This window comes from Mytilus trossulus, chromosome 3, assembly GCF_036588685.1.
Source record: "Mytilus trossulus isolate FHL-02 chromosome 3, PNRI_Mtr1.1.1.hap1, whole genome shotgun sequence".
NCBI lineage: Eukaryota > Metazoa > Mollusca > Bivalvia > Mytilida > Mytilidae > Mytilus > Mytilus trossulus.
The window spans coordinates 69,049,681-69,074,232 of NC_086375.1; the positions used below are offsets into that span (position 1 = coordinate 69,049,681).

Genomic DNA, 24,552 nt, shown 5'->3' on the forward strand with positions numbered 1-24,552 from the left:
TTTTATAATATTTTTTAACATGTATCAATAGATACTACATTTTGGCAAAGTATGAACTAATTCTATCATTTTTATTTTAGACTCCCATACCACCTTAATACTGGCAAATGTTTAAATAATAATAAGAAAATAACAGTTAACAAGGGCTCGACAAGGGGTTGATATATTTAAGTGGAATAGTGCAGTTCTTACATAATGATTCATTGGACTACATTTGATACAAACAAGTATTCCTAAGATATATAGAATGGAGAATAGAAATGGAGAATGTGCAAACGTAACAACAGCCCATCCAAAGAGCGGAAAACAGCACAAGACAACGAAACGCAGCAATAAAACCCCGCTCCCAATGGCGATCTTCAACTTACCCTTAAACAATACCGGGTAATGTATACTATTTCAGCAAAATGGACCTTATACTACACTCCAAAACATTATATGAACTAAATCATAAAACACACAAGATGCATATGGTCGAATGAATTTTTTTTATTTTTTTTTTATCTAATTAGAAAAATGTATGTCAATAACTAAGTAACATTTTATTTGCTGAAGATATCTGTCGGGTAAACGAGTGCTTCAATGGGTTGCGTAAGATCTTTGAAAAATGACATAATAACTATTCCAAAATTTTAGTAGTAGAATAAAAGTTAATAATTCAAATGTAGCAGTTACATAAGTATCATTTAGAGTGTAAGCCTTATTCTAACAGTTACAATAATGTATTTAAACGCGCTTCTTTCATTAATGGGATGTGAATTTCCACTCAAACTAGGTATATGTTATAATAAGCATGAAAGAATATTTTTTTTAATTCCTGTGGCTTTGGAAACCTGATATATGAAAGAATATATTAATTTTTCAAATTAAAATAGAACAATAAACATTCTTTCTCGATAGAAAAAAAAGGATATGGGATATCTTGACTACATATTTTTTTTTTATATATATAAAAAGATTATGGGTTATTTTAATAATATAAAAGTAAAAACACATACTTTCTATATTCAACCCTATGATCTGGTCCCTAAAAATGCATCAAGGGAAATGCTTCCACTCTTTTAAATTATGTCAGTTCAGTAGGATAATTTGAGCACTATTGCCCTTTTTTCTGATTATAGATGCGTCGCAATGTGGGCACTGCTATTTAAAGGTGAATTTCGATTTACGGCAATTGAATTTATGTTTGGATAGCCGTAACCAAAGCCCGTTTAAATTCGTAAAGATAAACTGCAGTTTGAATCCCCTTTTCTGACCTTACAAGATGTTCAAACATAAGAACAGAAGCGAAAAAAAATAAAATGTTTTAATTACAATTTTTATGTGTATGTGTTGGCTATTTCTAAAACTTTAAGGATGTCCCTCAATGAAGTAAAAAAAACGGTAATTTGGCTCTACCTTTATTAAAGTTACCTTATTTTTTATTCAAAGACAATTGTACAACGGATAATTGGGATGTTACGCGGATAAAATTTTCACTATTTATTAAGTTAGGAAAGCTAAATGAACCCATGCACGAAATCGAAGCTGACATTGTTGTTTATTATTCAACATTCTTTTTTTCAATTCAATCCAAAAAGAAGAAAAAAAGCTTAACAATAAAACAATTCGTAGAATTCATTGACTTTATTTTTATATGCTACCCTAGGTTGACATTCTTGCACTCCACGTCAACTTATTATATATGAAACGTCTGTTTTGTTGTGTTTCCTGCTACCATTATTGGTAAATAATGAACAAATACATTAATGGAATAATATTCTCCATAGAGTATAGGATCCTCGGCCCTATATAAACTTGTTTGTTCTTTATCTTTAGATTGAAAGTACCACACAGTATGCAATTTAAATCGACACGAAAGGTACATCATCAATTATACTGTGTTTATACTTGTTTCATGTTCGTGGTTGATCACAGATATTAACTCAAGGTCATCACATCCTCATAACAGATACTTTATAAAATGATTTAAACAAAGACTGTATACCTTAGACTTCTTTGATAAAACCACCTTATATATCATAGCTTAACCATAAAATAAAAAGGATTCAAAAAGGATTGTTGTTAGTGATTTTTTCAGAAAAATTTAAGTGGGTATTTGAGTTAACTATAAAATAGATAATTAAGAAAGGAACTGTTAATTTTGAGATACAATGGATACGCGTTAGTTCGTTAAATGATACTTTAACATCCAATCACTTATATGTTGAGTGTATTTCAAATAAATCATTCTTGCGTCACAAAAATAACCTTTTCTTAAAATATTCAGATTGCAACACATTACACAACTGAACATGTCTATTGCAATCATTGCTCAGTACATTCAACTACCAAAATGATTTAATTTTAAATTATTTACTGTTTGTGTTCCAATTAATACGAAGGATGATATTTTATTGGATGAAGGATGAATCATTTGAATATGTCATACATTCCCGATTAATATGAAGACAAACCAAGATTACAGAATGATAAGCTCTGTTTGTTACAGGAAATCGAGTATGTGGTTCCTACAAACGTTAAGGCGATAAAGAACCGATTATTTCATTCGAAAATGTAATTATTATTATATATAATTATTGTTAAAATAACAATTGATAAAAATATGTAACATTCTAATTAAAATTTTGTGACATACAATTATAATTATTATTTTTCATAACTATTTTACGATCTATCTACTTTGAAATCGACATGTTCAGTCATTTTAGCTACAGTTCAGATGTAGATAAATGTTTTCAGGTGTAGAAAACCGTTTTCATATCAGTATACAGTTTTCCGTTTTAAATATAACTTTCACACTCAAAACGTTTAAAACCTATATATGTCTTTAATTCGAAGATCGGAACAAATTATATAAAGGAAAAGCAAGGGACGCTTACACTTTTAACTTAAAGCGGTTCCTCGCTTCCTGCAAAATATGAAGGTCAAATGCTATCGTTTGGTTGAATCTATACAAAAAAAACTCCTTACAATTCAATAATAGTTAATTCCGCTCAAAATCGCCAGTATCGATTAAATCATCACATGATTCGTAAAATATGGCAACAAATTGTGTATTCTGATACAGTTCATCAGGAAGTTGAACTTAGATAAACGTGGCTATAAATGTTTATATTATTTTCATTTTTATTCCATTGCGTATTCATGACTTCAAACTTTATTGTTTATAAAAAAGGAAAGCAAATATATTTTGGCGATTAATTAAAATTTTTCCTAAACCTAACATGGCTTCTATGAATCAAATTAATATCAGACCAGCCTTTTGTTTTGAAAACAAACACGATACTGTGTTAACATTGAAAGACTAAAACATTCGATTAACTTCCTAACCATTGAAATGAATGATCGATAAGTTGATATTGATACTTCTGAAGGCTACAGATATAATAAGAATTTTCTATTATAATTGCATATCCTTGAAATATAGTAAACCTTGAATTTCAATTACTAAATTATTAATTTTGTCGACTTTTCTATTTCATTATTTCAATAGAATTTTATACTACTAAAAATGAATGCATTTTCCCAAAACCTGAATTGTCGTCTGTTAAATGAAGTCAGTAAACTATCCTGTATCAGGCATCTGAGAGAGAGAGAGAGAGAGAGAGAGAGAGAACCTGGATATATCTTTCAACATAATTTCTCGCAATCGTGTATTTGTGCTGTGCGACATTTTCACCCAGCTGCAAAATTTTCCCAGTAAAACATAGTCATGTCTACTATCTTGTATTTATTCTGACATTTTCTTTGTATTTGAAATTGAAGCATTGTCATTGAAATTCTTATCATCAAAATATATTGAACATTTTTCTTCAATGTAGTAAAAAAAATCGTTAAAATAGAAATATCAAATAAAACTTAGGACAGTCCCTATACAACATAAAGTATAAGAGTATCTTCAGACTGATTTACAGTTAAAGAAATTATCAAAGAATAGTCTTAGGACAGTCCTTAAATATGTTTTAGGATACTTTAGAAATTAAGGTCCATAAAATAAAAAGTAGGTCGAAATTTATTTCAAACTGTTTATTAAAAAAAAAAAGTTCACTAAATTTCCTGGAAGAAAAGTCTGAATTGCTAAATATGTATGATTTCGTATTATGTAAAATAACAAGTAGACTTACTTTGCATGCAATATCTCAGTATCCTAAATTATCAGCTTATTAGTTATCAATTTAGTAGATTTTAGAAAGATGTAGACAAGGTGACATTATTCTTTGTTAATAACTGATAAATAAGAATATTAACGGGAAAATATCCTTACCTGTCTAATCTTGGATGAATTTAATTTGCAGATGGGATGCGTTCTAGGGGATAAGGTATATGAAATTAAATTTTGCATACCCGAGTAATTATTATGAAATTCAATAAACCATATGTTTTAGCAGTTCATGTTTTTGCATTGAATCTATTAAGACATGCGTATATCATACGATCGTGACGGTACAATGTCATAAAATAGGACTCGTTTTAAAGATCGAAACATTTGTAAGCAATAAATGTTGAAAGAATGCTTTGCACCTCTTATGGGTATACTTGTATAAAGTATGACAAGTGTTTTGTAAAGTAATAGAAAGGTATTTTTTTTCCTGGTCTTAAACGTTTAAATGAATATAGCCTTCAAGACAAAAAAGTGATTTTTTTAAGAATTAAGACACACTGAAGTGCAACAGGAGCCATACATGATAAAATGATACGTGCTATTTCCTTAGCTGTATTTGGCAAAGATTTAAGGAATGCATGATCCCTAATGCTCTTCAGTTTGTATTTAATTGACCTTTTTTAACCTTTTTTCTTTGAACGAAACTTATGATTCTTTAGAAGACGAAACACGCGTCTACGCAAATATAAAATGTCCATCTTGGTATCTATGATGAGTTTATTTGCATAATTAAAAAATGTTATCGAAATATCGTTCTTGCATTTATAATTCCATCGGTTTCTTCAGTAAGACAGCTCCTAGTCTTGAGTCCAAAAGAAAATAAAAAATCAAACAAATTAATTGTTAAAACAAATTCAAAAGGTGCAACTCTAACTATTTGTCTTACATTATCAAATTATTTCAGTGTGGTTTGAGAAGATCCAATTGATAAGGCGAACATTTACCTTTCCCGGGAAAGTTTAAATTCGATTGCTGAAGCAATTATCTATAGTCCTTTATTGTCATATAGCTTTACAACGTTTTAGGTTCTTATACATCATTGGCTTTAAGCTTTTTTAATCAAGGTCAATCATTTTTATAGTGTTGTTTTCATTTTTTGCCAATCATTTACTATCATATTCTTGATTTCTACCTTAATCTTATCATCAAAATAATTAAAAACATATACATTTTGGTGTGTAATTGAAATTTGTTTTAAACCCCACATCGACGAATCAAATTACCTGAGATTACACCTAGTATTTGGTGGGGTTCGTGTTGTTTATTCTTTAGTTTTCTATGTTGTGTCATGTGTACTATTGTGTGTCTGTTTGTCTTTTTCATTTGTAGCCATCGCGTTGTCAGTTTGTTTTCGATTAATGCGTTTGACAGTCCCTTTGGTATCTTTCGTCCCTCTTTTTTGAACAATAGACCAATCTATTGTTTACCAAAAAAAAAGAAGAATAAAAAATGTTTCCATTTATAAATTGTCTTATCTGAGTTATTTCCTCTGTCATTTGTTGTGTCGACTGTGCCTTTTCATTATTTAAGTAGACTTTTTAATATTTAAAACGAATAAAGAAAACGTTTTCTAAGTCAAATACTTGAAATGTATTCCATAAATTATCATGTATGGTGTACAAAAGACGGGCAAAAGATATCAGAGAGACAGTCTAACTCATAGATTGAAAATATACTGAAAATGCCAAGCTTAAAAAAAGACATACAGATAAATAAAAGTACACAAGATAAGAATTTTGTGTGATCTCAAGTGCTCCGGGAGGGTAAAAATGTGACTTGTTACTCATGTTGTTACAAACCAGGTAAATAGTCCAATTCAGTAGTCACATTCGTGAAAAGGGAACGGGATTGTACATACGACATAAGGAACATATCCAATATTATCTGTGAAATTAATAATTAATAACGGTCAACCAACTCGCGAGGGCGTCCATATGATTTACGATTGAATGATATTAACTTCACCATCTTGAACTCTTGGTTTAATTGTGAGCAGCAACCCTCATCAATGAAATCGTGATAGGAAATACAAGCCCGGGAATATAGTATCCTTACTTGAGTTTTTCCAGTTTAAATTATTCCTAGCGAATATCTTGTATTTGATTGTAGTCTGTCCTTTGTATTTCTAGTTTCATTAATATTGTTATCTTAAATACGATCATTCTTACAATACTAATTACAATAAAACATGACAAAAGTATGAATGTATTTTAGAAAAAAAAATTAGTAAGTTTGAATTAAAGATATAAATATACCTTCCGAGATACCACATTTTCCTATCATAAGTCAACTTTAATTTGCAATATAAAATATGTTCCAGAATACTTTGATAACAAACGTCCTGAAAATGAAAGTTATCGCGAACGAATTATTGTAATTTTATTATTAGAAATGATTGTAGTTACGTCATAAGGAACATATCCGATATCATCTGTGAAGCGGTTATTCCATAACGGTCAATCTACTCGTGATGGCGTCCGTTAAATTTACGAAGGGATGATTTCAACTTCACCATTTGGAACTCTTGGTTTAATAACTTACTTTTGATCAGCAACCCTCTTATAATGAATCATGATAGGAAATACAAGCCCGGAAAAATCGTATCAATTGGGAGATACCGGTATATACTCCTCGTGCAGTCGTTGCTGTAATGTTGGTACATAGTTATAAAAAGGTATGGGAAGGTGAAATCATCTTCTTTGTCGTAGCATGATCCATCAATAATATAAGGATACATGACATTTTGAAAACAGAACAAAATGAAGGAATAAAGGCAACAGAAGAATACAGGTGTTCAAAAGTCATAAATCGATTGAGCGAAAACAAGTCCGGGTTACTAATCAAAACCGAGGTAAACACACAATTATCAGAGGAAAACAAAGGAACACCAGGAACACCTAAGTGCAACAAAAACAAATGACATCACACATACAAACGAACCATTTTATAACAACTGCCAAATTCTATTAACATACCGTAAAATCGAAAAAAATGTTTAAGAGTTTGCATGTCGTGTATATAGGCTTAAGAATCGTGCGTATAAGTTTTTAAGACATATTGAACAGTTTGAATATGTAGCTGAACAGTTTGAAAGTCGTGCGCACTATTTTGAAAGTCGAGCGGATAGATATTGTAAAAGTCGTGCCCTGAATTTTTGTTGATGAGGAGTACACAATTATAAAACCAGTTTGAATGTTCCACGAACAAAAATGTTTATTTTTTTATGGCACAAAAAGGGATATACTGAACAAAACCTCTATATACACATTTTGTGCAAAATTTTGCAACACCAAAATTACCACATGTAGAAACTCATCATAGATACCAGGACTAAATTTAGTATATAAAGTTGTTGTGTAGAATGTCTCAGTGACAGTATATGATAACCACAAGAATAGAATTTACGTTTCCTAAATTTATAATAAATATTCAGATGTAATGCTTTTTTTTTTAATTAAATCATACAGTTTGGCTATAGCTTTTAGTTAAAGTAAAACAAAATGCAGAAAAATGCACTATCGACGTTTTCAATATAATGCTCCAAAGATCAACTGCCATTTCCAAAGTGATAATTGCAAGTACAGAAATGTCTTTCTAAATATAATTGTCTAGCAATTTTGCGTTTAAAATTTATAAACAAAAGTAGAAAAGAATACATATCGACATGCAACATAGTATTTAATGCCAAACAGTTAACATTCCTAATCAATCAATAATTCAATAGTGTTCTATCATTAATCTACAGTCTCCACAAAACTGAATTTCAAATAAGCTCAATACAACAATTCTTAGCCCTTTAAATAATGACAACAACAAAATTCGGAGATTTTAAAGTGAAATTTTATAACTAATGACACTTTTCTATGCACTTTGCAGATAATTTCCATTGCTAACATGCCGTGTTTACAGTTAAAATATTTTTAGGCTTTTTCCATGTCGAACAAAATCATTTATTGCATTATTTATTGTTTCCTTTCAAAATTGTATATAGTATTTACCTATGGGCATTACGCATAATGCAATCAAAGATAATAAAATAAGTACATTATAAAAAAAACTGGATATCGTATATGCGGGACCAAAGAACTTCTAATTGCTAGTATTTTTGTAAAAATAAAAGCAACAAACATTCTATGAAAGATAATGGACCAAACCAGTTACATATTTTTGCAATGAATTATTCTATCAAGATTTTATCTCTGAGTCCTTTTATTATGCATTATAAAATGTCATCACAATGGAGACAATTGAACAATTTAGAAATAACTATACAATATTTATTTAGTTAGACGACATATGACTTTGACAAAGCTAAACCGGAAGTAAACTTGTGTAACCTGAAGTTATATCATTTATTTCATGGTAACGTTCAAATAAAATATAACATTAAATTAACAGAATTATTGTTGATAACTCTCTCATATCAACTGGAAATGACATTTTGTAAACCGGCAGTAGCAAATTATCTCCCTTGTTAAAAGCAAACTAATATGAAAACCATATTTTATTTTTTCGAATCTATGGGATGATCGTGGCATTTTCTACAAATGGAGTAACCAATTTTCTCTTTTATTCCAAGCACAATTAATCAGAAACCACACATTTTTTCTAATCAGTATAATAAAAGTGTGATTAGGACACCGGAAGTAGTAATTGCGCACATTGCGTACTTATAATCTTCCTTTTTTGAAGGGGAGTGTGAAGAAGTCATATATTTTTTAAATAATTGAAAAAACCGCCAGCGTAAAATGTATTGTTTTGTAAACGAAACGCGCGTCTAGCGTACAATAAACTCATCATATATACCAGGATTAAACTTTATATACGTCAGACGCGCGTTTCGTCTACAAAAGACTCATCAGTGACGCTCAAATCCAATTTTCATTAAAAATTAGGATGTGTACAGAAAGAAATTGAAATATTAGTTCTACAATCCAAGCCAAAAGAAGTTATGATCAATTCTTGTTCATTTAGTATCTTTTCCAGACGTTACTTTATTATTCTTTTGATAAACATTCAACAAACTTTTTCGAATAAAAAAATCTTTTACATTTTATGACGTTTTTGATATAAAATACACTGCAGTTGTTCATGAATTTCTCAAAATGTACTAGCTGTTATTATTATGTTTAATAGCCAAAAATTAGGAAAACGAAGTCCACGTTTCAGCCGGTAACGACAAATAAACACAACCATTAGACTATGGTTTTATTCCACCGGACTTTAGCAAACTAGCTGTGCCAGCACGACCATTATATTTTAGGGTATTACATTATTACATTTTTGCTGCAGCATAATACTCTACAGTATAACTCACTTTCAAAAGAAATTCACATTTTTCATTCAGTCATTTAAAGGACGAAACAATGTAACAAGTAGCTGTAAATTCAAAACATATTGCGATAAATGCGACAGAGCTGTAAACGTAATAATTAAAACTCGCATTTTGATATATTTTATATAATTAAAACAGGATTTTTACAAAAAATCGAAAAATTAAAATCGCATTTAAGTCTAAAAATGACCAACTCGTAATAATAAAAAAAAACGCAATAATTTCTGAATTTACGATAGGTTTTAAACCAATCAGATTTTTGCTATTACAAAATGTCACGTTCGTTTCGTACAATTTAAACCGTTCCATGTATGTATTCACAGTATTAATCATGAATCTAGGCGGAAACATTATGTTATTAATAGATGAAATCATGTAAATATCCAAAAGTGTGAAAGTGTGAAATATAAGATTAACCGTCTCGCTATTCAACCGTTAGCATTAAAACACCCAATACATCGCATTAGAAATATCAACCCATATTATTATAAAACTATATAATTTTATGATCACTTTTCTCTCATGGGTACCCACGATTGTTAAACACCCATTAGTGATAGTACCCTCTTCTGAACATGATTACATCATAAGATACATGATACATTAGACAATTTTATGATTCTATACGTATTAACATACAAACTTACTGACGAAAACTTAGTAATTTTGTTTAAAAAAAACATGTTAAATATACAATATTGTTTTTATATCGTTTTTATGCAATTTGAGTACACACAATAACATTCTTATTTTTATATAAATACCAGCCATGAATAAAAATGATCAAAATAAATCAAGTTTGCATCTATATTGTCACATCTTACCGTTCCGATTTAGATAAAACAAGTTGGCATTATTAAATTTGCATTCCTCCTTTAATATTTTTGAGTATTCACGTATTATATCTTATTACATTGTATATCTGTATGCTCGATGCAGTTGCATATTCTTTATTCACTACGTTAAAAATAAAACGAACGATAAAGGATACTACAGATACATTTAAGTCGGCCTCATATCTCGACTTACATCTTAAAATCGACAATGACGGTGGGTTGGATACAAAACTTTACGACAAAAGAGATGATTTAAGCTTTCTAATTGTCAACTTTCCATTTCTAAGTAGAAACATTCCAACAGCCATGCATATGGGGAATATATCTCCCAATTGATTCGATATTACCGTGCTTTTATTTCCTATCATGATTTTCTTGATAGTCGGTTGCTACTCTCAAGGAAGCTATTAAACCAAGAATTCCAAATGGTGAAGTTGAAATCATCCCTTCGTAAATTTTACGGACGCCATCACGAGTTGGTTGATCATTATGGAATAACCGTTTCACAGATGATACCGGATATGTTTTTACCGTTGTAACTACAATCCTCTTCCCTTTCATGAATGTGACCTACCGAATAAGACTACAATTACTGGATTAGTTATAACGTGAGCAACACGACGGGTGTCACATGTGGAGCAGGATCTGCCCATACTTCCGGAGCACCTGAGAAAACCTCTAGAGACAACAACCCGACTGAAGAGCAAAACGCGGTACAAGACCACCAATCGGGTGGTTAACACAGCAAGAACATATGCAAAAGTTACTTAACTAAAATAAACAATAAACTTTTGTGCATGTACCGAAACAGATACTCTATTGTAATATAATTTATGCAAGCTGTGCATGAGGATAATGACTTTTACAGATCACTTAAGATATATCTGTGATGGCCAATGTATTCAATTTACATATATGGAAGTAATAAATACTCTTTGTATTGCTGTCTCTAGTCATTAATTGGTTCAAACAGAAACTTTCATGTTGCACTTTCCACAAACGATTTTTGATCAAATATTCAGAAAAGATTCAATTGTGGTTATTAAAATCCAAAAGCAATGAACACACTTTCTGCACACTAATCATAAATTGAAAAAAAACACGCGACAAATTTTCTCATGTCTTTATCACCCGACAATCTAAACTTTTTGAAAAATTCTAATAGGAACTTATTGCAAAACCTTTGCATCAACCTTAAGTATACCTTGTATATGTAAATTTGAAGAAAATAAATATATACCAGTTGCAGTATACCAGGAACACTATGTTCATTGGTTTAAATTATTGCTGATATATTTATAAGATTATGTGATGCATTATATATTGGAATGTGCCAACCAACTATCGTCTGTGACCTAACGACAAATGCTCCGTGTTGAAGGCCTAATTGGAAATTTCTAACGAAGAACTTTTATAAAAGGTGATGCATATACTAAAATATGTCTGTACACAACCAACAGTTAAAACACTCATCAGATCATCAGCTTATACTTTGGTACGTCAGACGCGTGTTGAGCATACATATAACACATTAACGGGCTAGAACATGTTTTTAGGTCAACTTAAATACGATGATGATGAGCATTGAAAATAAATTCCCGAAAAATAGGGTTTATTACGACTCTTGCTATTTATGCCTGAGTTATGAAAATATAGTGTTTTGAATAATTAAACATTAATAGTATGTAGCTGCAACAAATAAAAGTTGACTTGTTTAAAAATATTGTGAAGATGAGTGGTATCTTTTTTTCGATCCGAGGCTTATCCATTGTTTCCATTACTTAAGCAATAAAAATATACTGATTGTGCATAGCATTTTTCTTTCTCTCAACCCAACAAAATGTTTATGAATGTATTGATATTCATTTGCATAAGGTCAATTTATTTCCGACGCAGCTCTATTGCTGGAACGTCTCTTCAAAACTACAGATATTTCATTATCGATTAATCAAGCTCTTAAGCTTAACTTTAAATATTTTCAATGAACAACTAATAATAAGAGGTATTCAAATGGTTGATTTAAATCTTTAAATAATATTGCAAATCTAAATCGTATGAAATTTCATTATACTGTAAAAAAAATAAAATTGTATTCAAATATTAAGAATCTTATATATTATTATCTGTTATTTACAACAACAAAGAAATCCTGACTATTATGTACGTATATTTAATACGTTACGGTATATAACAAAGTTCATAGAAAGAAAACTGTAATTCTAGGAATATTAAGATTAAAATTTTACTCTCCTAGTGATTTGCCAAACTTTTAGTTTAAACCAATATCATACAAAACATTGATTGCAAAATAACTGTATTCTGGTCACTGAGAAGCATCAACACTATTTTTCCAACTAAAGAAAACCAAGGATTTGTTTTTGCACTTTTAAAAAGAAGACACCCATTAAACAAGGGATTTACCTGGATATTTTTCAAGAAAGAAGATTCAACTTGTAATGTTGCGGGAATTCAATTAGGAAAAAAGTATAACAAAAATACTTAACTCCAAAGTAAATTAAAAAAAGGAGCATCCACGAAAACCGATAAAATAAAACTGACATGGTACAGGCATTTTCTGTAGAAAAAAGTTGGTGAAAGCTAGTTTTATAGCTTTTTAAACCTCTCCTCTAAGTTGAAAAAAATTGGGTGACAACCCAAACAGACATAAAAGGTTCAGTACCAATGTTTAGGACCAAAGCCCTATGTTTTCAGTTTCATGAATATTTCGAGAGAACCCAATAATTATCTCAGTTAGATTCAAAGCCACAGACATTCCTGTGTCGTAGAGGAACAATTAAATTTCGACTTACTTGTCATTTTTAGTAAATGTTTTTAATCGATTGGTCTGATACAAAAAAAAATCAAAATAATAAAGGAATGGCCTAATAATGTTGAATGCAACATTATAAATATTCCATACCAGCAGATATTGTGTGTGCTTGATAAACAAAAATGAACGTTTGAATTACCAACATCAAAGAATATTATAAAATACCAACGAAAAAACAATATGATTTAATTGAAAATATTGACAATTCAACTACTTCCTGATTTGTTTTTTACAGCTATCTTGTTTATAATGATTACAAACTTTGGCACGATCCATGTTTATTTTATCGATCCTTAAATAAACATATTCATAATGTTGTTAATTGCAAAGCTAAAGGTTCACAAGAGCCTGAAACGCTCACTTGGTAAAATATGCCATTTTTTATATCATTTTGTCCCTTATTGCAATCAGTTATATTCGTTTGATTTGTTTTAGTGTCATATTTGTGGTTTTAGTTATGATGATCAGTTTAGAGCTTACAGTTATACCTATCTGTTTGAGTATTTGAGATTAAAAAACATGAAACAAAAACATCACCATTTAAAGGGACAGGCCTCGGTAACATCAAAATTTCCTCCCGTTTAATTTTTCTTAAATTTACATTATTGAAAAGGTTGGGTCCATGCATCATTTACAAAAGTCTTAAGGAAATTCACCGTTTATTTTTATGTTGCCGGTATATTGAATATGAGCAGTTTTAGGGTACCCCAAAAAACGGTCGAAACCACTAGTAGGTAAAATCATTGAGTGTTTCTGCACATTTTGTCATTTGAATTACTGTTAAATTGCATATATAATAATAACAAAAGAAACATATTTAAAAGTAAATCTGAAACATCATGATATTACAAATAGCCTGAATGAAAAAAAACCCCAGTTTTTATTAATTGATACGACGAAAAGTGTGGCCAGATCAGATAACACATTTTTTTTTCAAATTTGGCCAGAAAAAAAGTTTGTCGTTTAATTCCTGCAAAAAATTGTTTGAACAAGGCACGCGAAGAAAGGAAAATTTTGGGACAAAATACATGTCCGCCTTACAAAACCTCATACAGACTGTCTTTGCATTCTTTAAATGTGTAATAGTCAAATGAGTACAGTCCTAATTATAATTTTGATTAGTTTTATAAGGACAAACAGGAAAATTAAGTATGGGACGAGTATCCTTAGGACGAGTTGACATAATTTTTTTATTACAACTATTTATTGGTTTCTCTCCCCAGACTACAAAATCCCCCTGTCATCAATGATAGCAGACATTTTTTTGAATTCATTGTTTTGACAGTCTGTCACTATCTAAGTACTATCTTTGTATTAATGTAGATAATCTATTAGCATATGTTTCTACTAGGATTGATGTTCAGATCGTATCTTCTAGAATAGTGCCTTATATATTGGGGGAAAAAAAAAAAAACACAAACAGTATAAAAGTGCAAACTCTGTATCAAGACTTAAACTGTACAACTTCATTATTTAATTCATATGTTCAAACCGAATTTCCCAGAACTTCCAACTTTTGTTCTAAATGATACCACAAGGTCCTTTAGTCAGTATAGTTGCTCCAGAAGGCTGAACTCCTTAGACTCAGTTTATTTGTGATTTTTAAGCATTTCATGTATGAATTGTAATTTTCTACCTTTTCATCCACTTCATTAAAAAAAACGTTCTTTAGTTTAATGTTTGTTGGTGTCAAACATGTACAGCTTACTAGATCTGTCTGCATCATTCTTACAGCCAAATGTAAACACTGTTTTATTTACTGTTATGTTAAAAACGCAATAAAGTTATGAATTTCAATACCTGTGTAAGAGTTGTCTCCCATATACCAGGTATACCCCTTAATGGCAAAAAATCTTATAAATAGTGTGATTATTTGGCCACGCAGATCTTATTTTGCTTGCCTATTTTACCATTTCAAGCTTCTCTAAAGTTAATGTACTTTTTTTTTTTATTTTTCGACCGTGACGACTGGTTTGTAGATCTCATTTTGGAGAACAATTTTGCTTTAACTATAATTGTTTGTGCAAAAATTACTAAAATAGAAAAGAAAATCATCTTTCGAGCTCAAGGTTGTCTATTAGTAGTCAATCTCGGTCATGTTGAATAATTATTTACAATTTCTCTTTATCTATTATAGCTTCTGCAAATTAAACAAGAAATGAACTTATCTTCCAAGTCAATAAATCCTTAAAACGGACCAATTTCTATCTCCTCCGTTTGTGATCAATCAAATCTCCGGATAGAATTCTTTCAACTAGATACCATAAGAAATATTTTTAAGTTAGGTTAAGTTTGGTATCTTCTCGATTAGGTGTTTCGTAGGAGTAGATTACGACGACTACGGATGCTAAGTGATTGTAAAAGCTCTCATGGTCTGTTAAGCCATGTATTCTTATTGATTTATCAAAGATAACAGGCGTTTAACACTGTAATTACATCTCTGTAAACTCTTTTGTGCGGTTCTTTAATTGCTTTTGCTATTAATAAATTCAAACATATCTAAAGGAGGGGCGAAAGATACCAAAAACACAGTTAAACTCATAGATCGAAAATAAACTGACATCGCCATGGCTAAAAAAGAAAAAGACAAACAGACAAATAAAAAGTATACATGACACCTCATAGATGTTTCATTTCCTATACATCCTTGGCTTTAACATGTCGGCTTTGGTCTTTCCTGATAAAGGCCAACCGAGAAAAATGGTTTGGATGCATGCAATTTATTACGTGTTGTTTCCATTTTTACAGCATCAACTATCATAACGGACGACTATTGTAATTTAAAACTACATTGATTTGGTCACTGATAATATTTGTATCGATGGAAATAATACCACATCTTCATATTTAAAAAATAGAAAAATATGTATTATCTCATAAATCTTACAGTAATTTTCGCGCTAAAATACGTTTCAAGTGCCATGCGCGATATGCACTGGTTAGTCTAATAGGACAGTTAAGAAAGACGTTCACAAAACATGGAGCTCATATCATATGATTCTATGAGAACAAGAAAGGCGACATCGTTGTTTATATCAATTCTAATGGAACAAGGAGAGCAGCTATTACAGGCTCAGGATTTACTTTATCAAGTAAAATATCATTTTTTGTCAATTTTTCATATCAAGTAACATAATGAAAATCATAAACGCGTCTCGCACACCAACACTGCATGTACACGTATATAGGGAAACTTTTTCTTCATTATTCTGATTTTTTATGTATCGTCTGAGTTGTTGTCACACGAATATTTACTCCATAACCATTTTGTTTTCTATAAATCAAATTTTGCCGCATTTATTGCTTTCCCAACATCCTTCCTTCTGTCTATATCATTATGATATTCTTCTGGAACAGGATCAACGAAACCATTACCTTACCTTTAAGATAGATCAGTAAACATGGGCATAATTATGGAAGATTATTCAGACTAGTGCACACATTATACAGTTCAAACAAGGCAATGCCGAGCGTGGCATCCTCTTTCATTGATTTTGGTGACATTATATGCAGAGACTCAGAGTCAAGTTTTACCCTTCAAGCCCACGGTCTTCCGTCTTATGATTAAACCAAAAATGAAATGTACAATATAATATATATTCAATATTGATCAAACAATTTAAAACGCGTGATGCGGTCGGCATATAATTTAAATGCATCGTAAGCTGTACACGACGTCTTTTAGACATCGTATGGCCATCGCGCCATCATCGTAATCCATCGTGTAGCCTTCGTAATCCATCGTGTAGCCTTCGTGATCCATCGTGTAGGCTTCGGCTGAGATATGAAGCTTAAATACCCGTCTTCGGTTAACCTTCGTATGTCTATCTTTTGCTATCGTATATAATTTCAGCTCCATCGTATAGACTTCGTTATTCATCTTACTTGCTTCGGTCACTTTTTGGTATTTTAACGAGATCGGGACCAACTTCGTACGAACTTACAATTTTCGCATTCGGGTGTCCATCGTACATTAAATCGGGACAGTGTGACGCGGGCATTAGAAATTATGATTTGGGATTTGGGAGAATTAATTATTCAGCATTATTATATGCATCTGTACGATGTACATACGATGTTTAAATGATTATCATAAATCTTGAGAACATCGATACCTTTTAAGATAAACCTTTTTAAAGTTGATTAAAATATACAGATTATAAAAGAACTTCAAGTATTACAAATTTTATAGTATTATATCATTAATATCTTAGTACAAATATTTCATTTACACAACTAATTGATGAGGAATAATGTTTTATTTCTCAAACTTATTTTCTCTAATTTGTGTTTTCTTATCGTAAAAATATTAATTATAGTCGTAACATTAAAGTTAATTATATGATTTCTTTTAATCTAGAAAATGAAAGAATGCTTTCATATAGGACATAAAATATAATTTCAAACTAAGCTGGTTATAATAACCTAAGATCACTTTAATTTACAGTTCAGAAAGTATCAATCAAAGGATAGTTCTTCGCGATCCATAGAGTATGTGTTTGGACATATTATAGGCCGTGTCATTTTCAAAAACTAGGCCTTAGTCTATGAACTAAATTCATCTTACAGTTCCAAAAAAAAAAATGCCAAACACATGCATCTAAAAGTTGTCACTATAATTTCTATGAAAAGGGCACATCGAAGGATATGTTACGCCAGCTCTAGGTTCATTATCACGAACGTTCGAGTCAAAGTAAGTAATACCTGTTCTCTTATAATTGCTAATTGCAAGTTATATCTTAACGATAAACTATTATATAAGAGAGAGGCAACCGATACCACAGGAACATTCAGACTCATAAGTCCAAAATAAACTGACAATGCCACTACCAAAAGAAAGAAAAATACAAACAACAGCAAATATGTATAATAACAAAAACCTGAGGCGATGACATCACATTAAGTTGAGAAGTGGATACATTGGTCCTTAAAATGACACTTAACTACTAATTCTTTGTATGTTTGAAATCCTTATTTATTGCACGACTAAGTTAGTTATACAAAAACTCTCCCTCCGTTGTCAGCAAAATGAACAACTCCCAAAATAAAAGTTAAAAAGCACAACAGAAATACGTCCAATAAACACTATGTTTCTCAAGGAAAAAAGAAAAGGCAAAATAATGTTACAAATGCTGTGGTGCCTTATACCATCTAAGTTGATACTTTGTAGCTTCTTTCTATGTCAATGAAAATTCCGCCTTATTCATCATTTGTTCGGTTGGCTTATAAATAATCTCATCAAAGGTAACATCAGTAATAGACTGAACTCCGAGGAAAATTCAAAACGGAATGTCCCTATAACTTGTTTCACCATACGCGCGTTTCGTGTTTAGAAGACTCATCGGTGACATTATTTTCAAATAGTAGGAAGGCCGAGTCAACATTGAATTGTTATATCATTAAAAACTAAATTTGGAGAGGGACGAAAGAATACATGAGGGATAGTCAACTCATAAATAGAAAAATATCGAAGATCGAAGGTTATGCCGGATATTCGGATAAGGCAATCCTGCGTGTTTCGAATATTTTCACTCTGAAACTCTGTCGGAAATTCTGATCATGCAGGTATCAATTGTTCAACAAAATCCGGAAAACAAATATACGGAAACCCACGGAAAACCGTTTAACACATATATTTATAAGATAAAAAAAATAGTACTCTACTCTATAATCGCAATAATGAACTTGATCGTCATTTTTACCCCCAATTTGAATACATCCTACAGGGCAATCTATAGGAAGACAAGTATTTTAAAATGTTCGCATTTCATGGAAGAAACATCTGAACTGCTTGTACTCTGTACTATTCCCGGCAGATTGTCCCTTTATCAAGAATCCTTTATTCTATCAAATTTTAAAACGTTGAATTCTCTCGATATAAACATTAGAAATCATCTTTCTGTATGTATGTTTCATCTGACCTTTGTTAGTCCTCTGTTTTATAATTTCAGTTCAATTAATGTTTGGAGTTTGGTATGTTGTCTATTTTCACTGAACTCTTTGGTTGGGTTGTTGTCTCTTTGACACATTCCTCATTTTCATTCTGAATTTAATTTATTTGAAATTTAAACAAAACTATTTTAAAATAAATCGCATCTTTTATTTGACACATTTGACGATAGATTTAAATGTTGTGAACACAAATTTAGAAATTAATGCTGTGCGCTCAACATGGATCTGCATCATGCAAATATTAACTATTGAAACCCAAAGCAACGTGTCAACGTAGATCATTCATTTTATTTATACATAGAATCATTAGATGACAAACCATTATATAATTGCTTCAAAATAAGAACGTTTTAGACTTATTATTCTAAGATTTAAATATCCTATTTGGTTTTATTTATCAGAAACAGTTACGGTGACCTCGAATTTTAGAAATAGATGATCCGTGTCGTTTACATTTATGTTCATTTCATGTCAAATATTTAATAAAGTATATGATGATATTCATATGAATTGTATTTTGTTAAGTTGTTTGCTATTTGTAGGTAATGGAGAAGACGTTCTGAGTTGCAAAACTTGTATCTGATGTTGTTACTGTTTTGGACAATAAAATGTGTTTAAACTTATAATCCCTGTGTGGTAAATACTATTCAAAAGGTTTGGTTTAATCTTAAATATCTGCTACAATTGCTATATTTTTTTTCTTAAATGAAATGCATATCATGCATGGTTGTGAATGCACACAACAAACGATTTTATATTTTCAAAATTTAGCTCATCACAGTTTGAAACATCAATCAAGATTATTGAAACCTCACAAAAAACACTAGTATTTAAATTGAAATATTTTTAAACCTATTCATGTGATAATATGAATTTTTATTTTTGTGCATTCATTTCATGTTTATGTTATTAAAAATATAACGTATTTTAATTTTGTAACATACATTACTGCCTACTGTATGTTTTATTTTTCCCAAAATTATAAATAATAGCCATTTATGGTATGTGAATAATTGAGAAATTAGCGTTTTGATAAATAAAAATGGCTTTACAAAATGGAAGGAATGACATACCTGTCTCTATCTGATTGTCGGGTAGTCCATAAATACTTCAACAATTGTTAATTAGTAGACGGATAGATGATGATAGAACTTTTCGTAAAATTGTCAATATAGATAACCATGGTTACAGATTAATAGACATATGTTTGGTTTACGTTTACTAGAAGTTTGTTCTAAATAAATCTTGCAATAATGGAAGCTAGGCACGATCACATTGAACATCAAATAAAACATGAACTAAATTGGAAATTACCTGTAAACATTCTCAGTTTTAATGAATTTAATGAGTGAAGCACTTATTTATAAAACAAATCGAATCAAATTATGATAACGTTTGAAAGATATTACAATAATATACTAGCTTGTCTATTACAGTACTGGCGTTATCATAATATTCAGAATTGGAAGTTAAAGGTATTCAATTATATATCATACCTAATGTTGTTCTTGAAAGAAAACACACACCTGAACAGGAATAAAGTATTTGAAAAAAAGATAATAGATCTACTATTTTAATTTCACTTTTCTGGGTTTTTTGAAAGCCTGTTTTTTTTCATCAAAGTGTCGCTTAATAAAGTGAAATAATTAATAACAATGTACTGTTATTAGGTTTTTTTTTCAATAAATATTTGTTCTCATGAAATGTAATGATTCGCGTTCTGGGAATTTTGTTTTGTTGATTAAAAAAAAAATTTGTTTTGTGGAGTCCAAATTAATGTAAATGAAAAATTTCCTGTCGTATTACGTTAATATATCATCAAAATATATAATTGTCAATAAAACACTGTAATTTTAAAGAAAGGAAAATTGAGAAAGGAAAATAGGACTGTGCCGAAGCGATAACAACCCAACCATAGAGCAGACATCAGCAGAAGGCCATTAATGGGTTTTCAATGTAGCGATAGCACATAAGATCAGAGGTGCATGTGCCGCTTCAAGTAATAGTTTGTCAAACCACCATTGATTTACACCTATTGGTCACTGTTAGATTTGCACTGTTTAAAAAATTGTACAGACTGTAACTTTAATCTAAATAAAGAAAGAAATAGTTTTATCCTGTCCAGTACTATAGACAAATTATCACATAACATTTCATTGCATATTAGTAAGTGTGTATACAAGCTTTAGTAATCATGTAACATCAAAAGAGTTGGAAAGAGAAGGACATACAAACGTATAGATCGCAATCAAAATGACAACTCTATGGGTAAAAAAAGCAAACAGACAAACAAAAGTACACAAAACACAACATATAGAATTTAAAGACTTAGTAACACGAACCAAACGAAAATCTAGGTGATCTCAGGTACTCCGGAAAGGTAAGCAGAACCTGCCCAACATGTTTTCAAAATATTCTTTAGTAGATTAGGGATATTATTTGCTCTCCTATTCTGAAAGGCTCACTTATTCGTGTATTTCGCGATCGTCCAAGTTGTCGTAAGAATTAATCTGTCAAATATTTCATATTTTCTTCATCTTCACTTAATCACATGCGAAATTACCCAAACTAGTCAGGTTTGTCATTTAAAAGTCCATCTATTAACGATATGTATCTGACTGTAAGTCGACGAAAAAAATGACCTGCAGAGTCAAATATTGATTTTGATTAGCTAATTTTAAAAAAAATCCTTTTTTTACCGAAGCAGCAAAGCTAAATATTTTGTAATTTTACATGATAAACAATTGGGATCCCACTACAAACGACTAATTGAAAAAAATGGTGTTTTTAAACACCCAATATTTATAGATTATCGTTGATCGTCTCAACGAGATTGATTTTCTCGCTTGAGCTGGTACAGCGAAAGTGAGAAAAACAATCGAGTTGAGATGACCAATGATAATCTATTTATCGCTATTTTACCTATGACGACGTTGTCAATTTCATCATGTTCATGTTAATTTCGTTAGCAACGCCACGTGGCCTCCTTAGTTTCTAGTGATAATTATTCCATCTCAAGCGAGTAGAATGATATGAAAATTATCACAAAAAAAGATCAAACGAAAAATGCACAAAATAGCGATAAATATGTTTATGGCAACCCACTGCAAGGAAATAAAGGATTGATTTCCTTCAATTGTTAAGAACAATGAAATCATTTATTCGACCCTTTTTTCGTATGCAACCAATATGACGTACTATGATTTTGTGGTATTTCACCACAATACTTGAACAGCAGTATATTACTATTGCCTTTACACTGTTTAACAGTATTTTGCATCATTTGTTTCTTATTCACACTGATAGAAAATTCAATTCAATTGAAACATGAAATTGGCAAACTCAATATTCCAGTTATCATTTGTTTTGCTCAATTGACTGATTTTAATGCTTTTATGTGTGAATTTCCAACACAGAAAGTTAGATTGCAGTTGCAATAAAAATTACGTGAATTTAAAGAAGCATCAGATAAAAAGCAGTTCAGTTAGAAATTTTTTAGTTATTGTTACATCACACGAATTTGAGGATTAATGATGCGATTAACTTTAAAGATTATTTTAATCTGTATTTTAATGTCATGAATTTAGATAGATCCATTTATAGGTCGTTCTTTTCTCATCATAAGGTCAACTCAACTTGCATTACAAAAAGTATTTACTTTTTTGTCTGACCACAGTATACATTGTATTTTTGTTAAACTTATGTATTGACCGTATACAGACATGTTAACTAACTGTTATACTGACAATGATCACTGCCCTTTCCTTAGATCTGGATAATTTTATTTTTAACGGTAAGCTTGATACGCCGAATTGTTTACGCCTGTCCAAGTCCGGAGCCTCTAGCCTTTTTAAATATGTATGGTTTTTATACGACCGCAAATTTTGAAAAAAATTTCGTCGTATATTGCTATCACGTTGGCGTCGTCGTCTGCGTCGTCGTCGTCGTCGTCGTCGTCGTCGGCGGCGTCCGAATACTTTTAGTTTTCGCACTCTAACTTTAGAAAAGTGAATAGAAATCTATGAAATTTTAACACCAGGTTTATGACCATAAAATGAAGGTTGGTATTGATTTTGGGAGTTTTGGTCCCAACATTTTAGGAATTAGGGGCCAAAAAGGGCCCAAATAAGCATTTTCTTGGTTTTCGCACTATAACTTTAGTTTAAGTTAATAGAAATCTATGAAATTTTGACACAAGGTTAATGACCACAAAAGAAAGGATTGGATTGATTTTGGGAGTTTTGGTTTCAACAGTTTAGGAATTAGGGGCCAAAAAAGGGCCCAAATAAGCATTATTCTTGGTTTTTGCACAATAACTTTAGGTTAAGTAAATAGAAATCAATGAAATTTAAACACAATGTTTATGACCACAAAAGGAAGATTGGTATTGATTTTGGGAGTTTAGGTCCCAACAGTTTAGGAATTAGGGGCCAAAAAGGGACCCAAATAAGAATTTTTTCTTGGTTTTCGCACCATAAAGTTAATATAAGTAAATAGAAATCTATGAAATTTAAACACAAGGTTTATGACCATAAAAGGAAGGTTGGTATTGATTTTGGGAGTTTTGGTCCCAACAGTTTAGGAAAAAGGGGCCCAAAGGGTCCAAAATTAAACTTTGTTTGATTTCATCAAAATTGAATAATTGGGGTTCTTTGATATGCCGAATCTAACTGTGTATGTAGATTCTTAACTTTTGGTCATGTTTTCAAATTGGTCTACATTAAGGTCCAAAGGGTCCAAAATTAAACTTAGTTTGATTTTGACAAAAAATTAATCGGTTGGGTTCTTTGATATGTTGAATCTAAAAATGTACTTAGATTCTTGATTATTGGCCCAGTTTTCAACTTGGTCCAAATCTGGGTCCAAAATTAAACTTTGTTTGATTTCATCACGAATTGAATAAATGGGGTTCTTTGATATGCCAAATCTAACTGTGTATGTAGATTCTTCATTTTTGGTCCCGTTTTCAAATTGGCCTACATTAAAGTCTAAAGGGTCCAAAATTAAACTAACTTTGATTTTAACAAAAAATAAATTCTTGGGCCTCTTTGATATGCTGAATCTAAACATGTACTTAGATTTTTGATTATGGGCCCAGTTTTCAAGTTGGTCCAAATCAGGATCTAAAATTATTATATAAAGTATTGTGCAATAGCAAGTCTTTTCAATTGCACAGTATTGTGCAATGGCAAGAAATATCTAATTTCACAATATTGTGAAATAGCAAATTTTTTTTTAATTAAAGTTATCTTTCTTTGTCCAGAATAGTAAGCAAGAAATATCTTATTGCAAGAATTTTTTTTAATTGGAGTTATCTTTCTTTGTCCAGAATCAACTTAAATCTTTGTTATATACAATATACAATGTATATTCATTTTTTACTACCAACTGATAAATTTAAATAATCTTTACCATTCAGTGATAACAAGCAGTT

General features: G+C 30.7%; 1 protein-coding gene across 1 annotated transcript in view; it reads right to left on the minus strand.

Annotated features, from left to right (window-relative positions):
* LOC134710987 (uncharacterized) overlaps window positions 1-20,303 on the minus strand; it is a 43,397-nt gene extending 23,094 nt beyond the window's left edge. Inside the window, exon 1 of the mRNA XM_063571411.1 lies at window positions 20,192-20,303. The gene's annotated coding sequence lies outside the window, so the exon portion shown is untranslated. The remainder of the gene's footprint in view (window positions 1-20,191) is intronic.
* Between the last annotated feature and the right edge of the window lie 4,249 nt (window positions 20,304-24,552).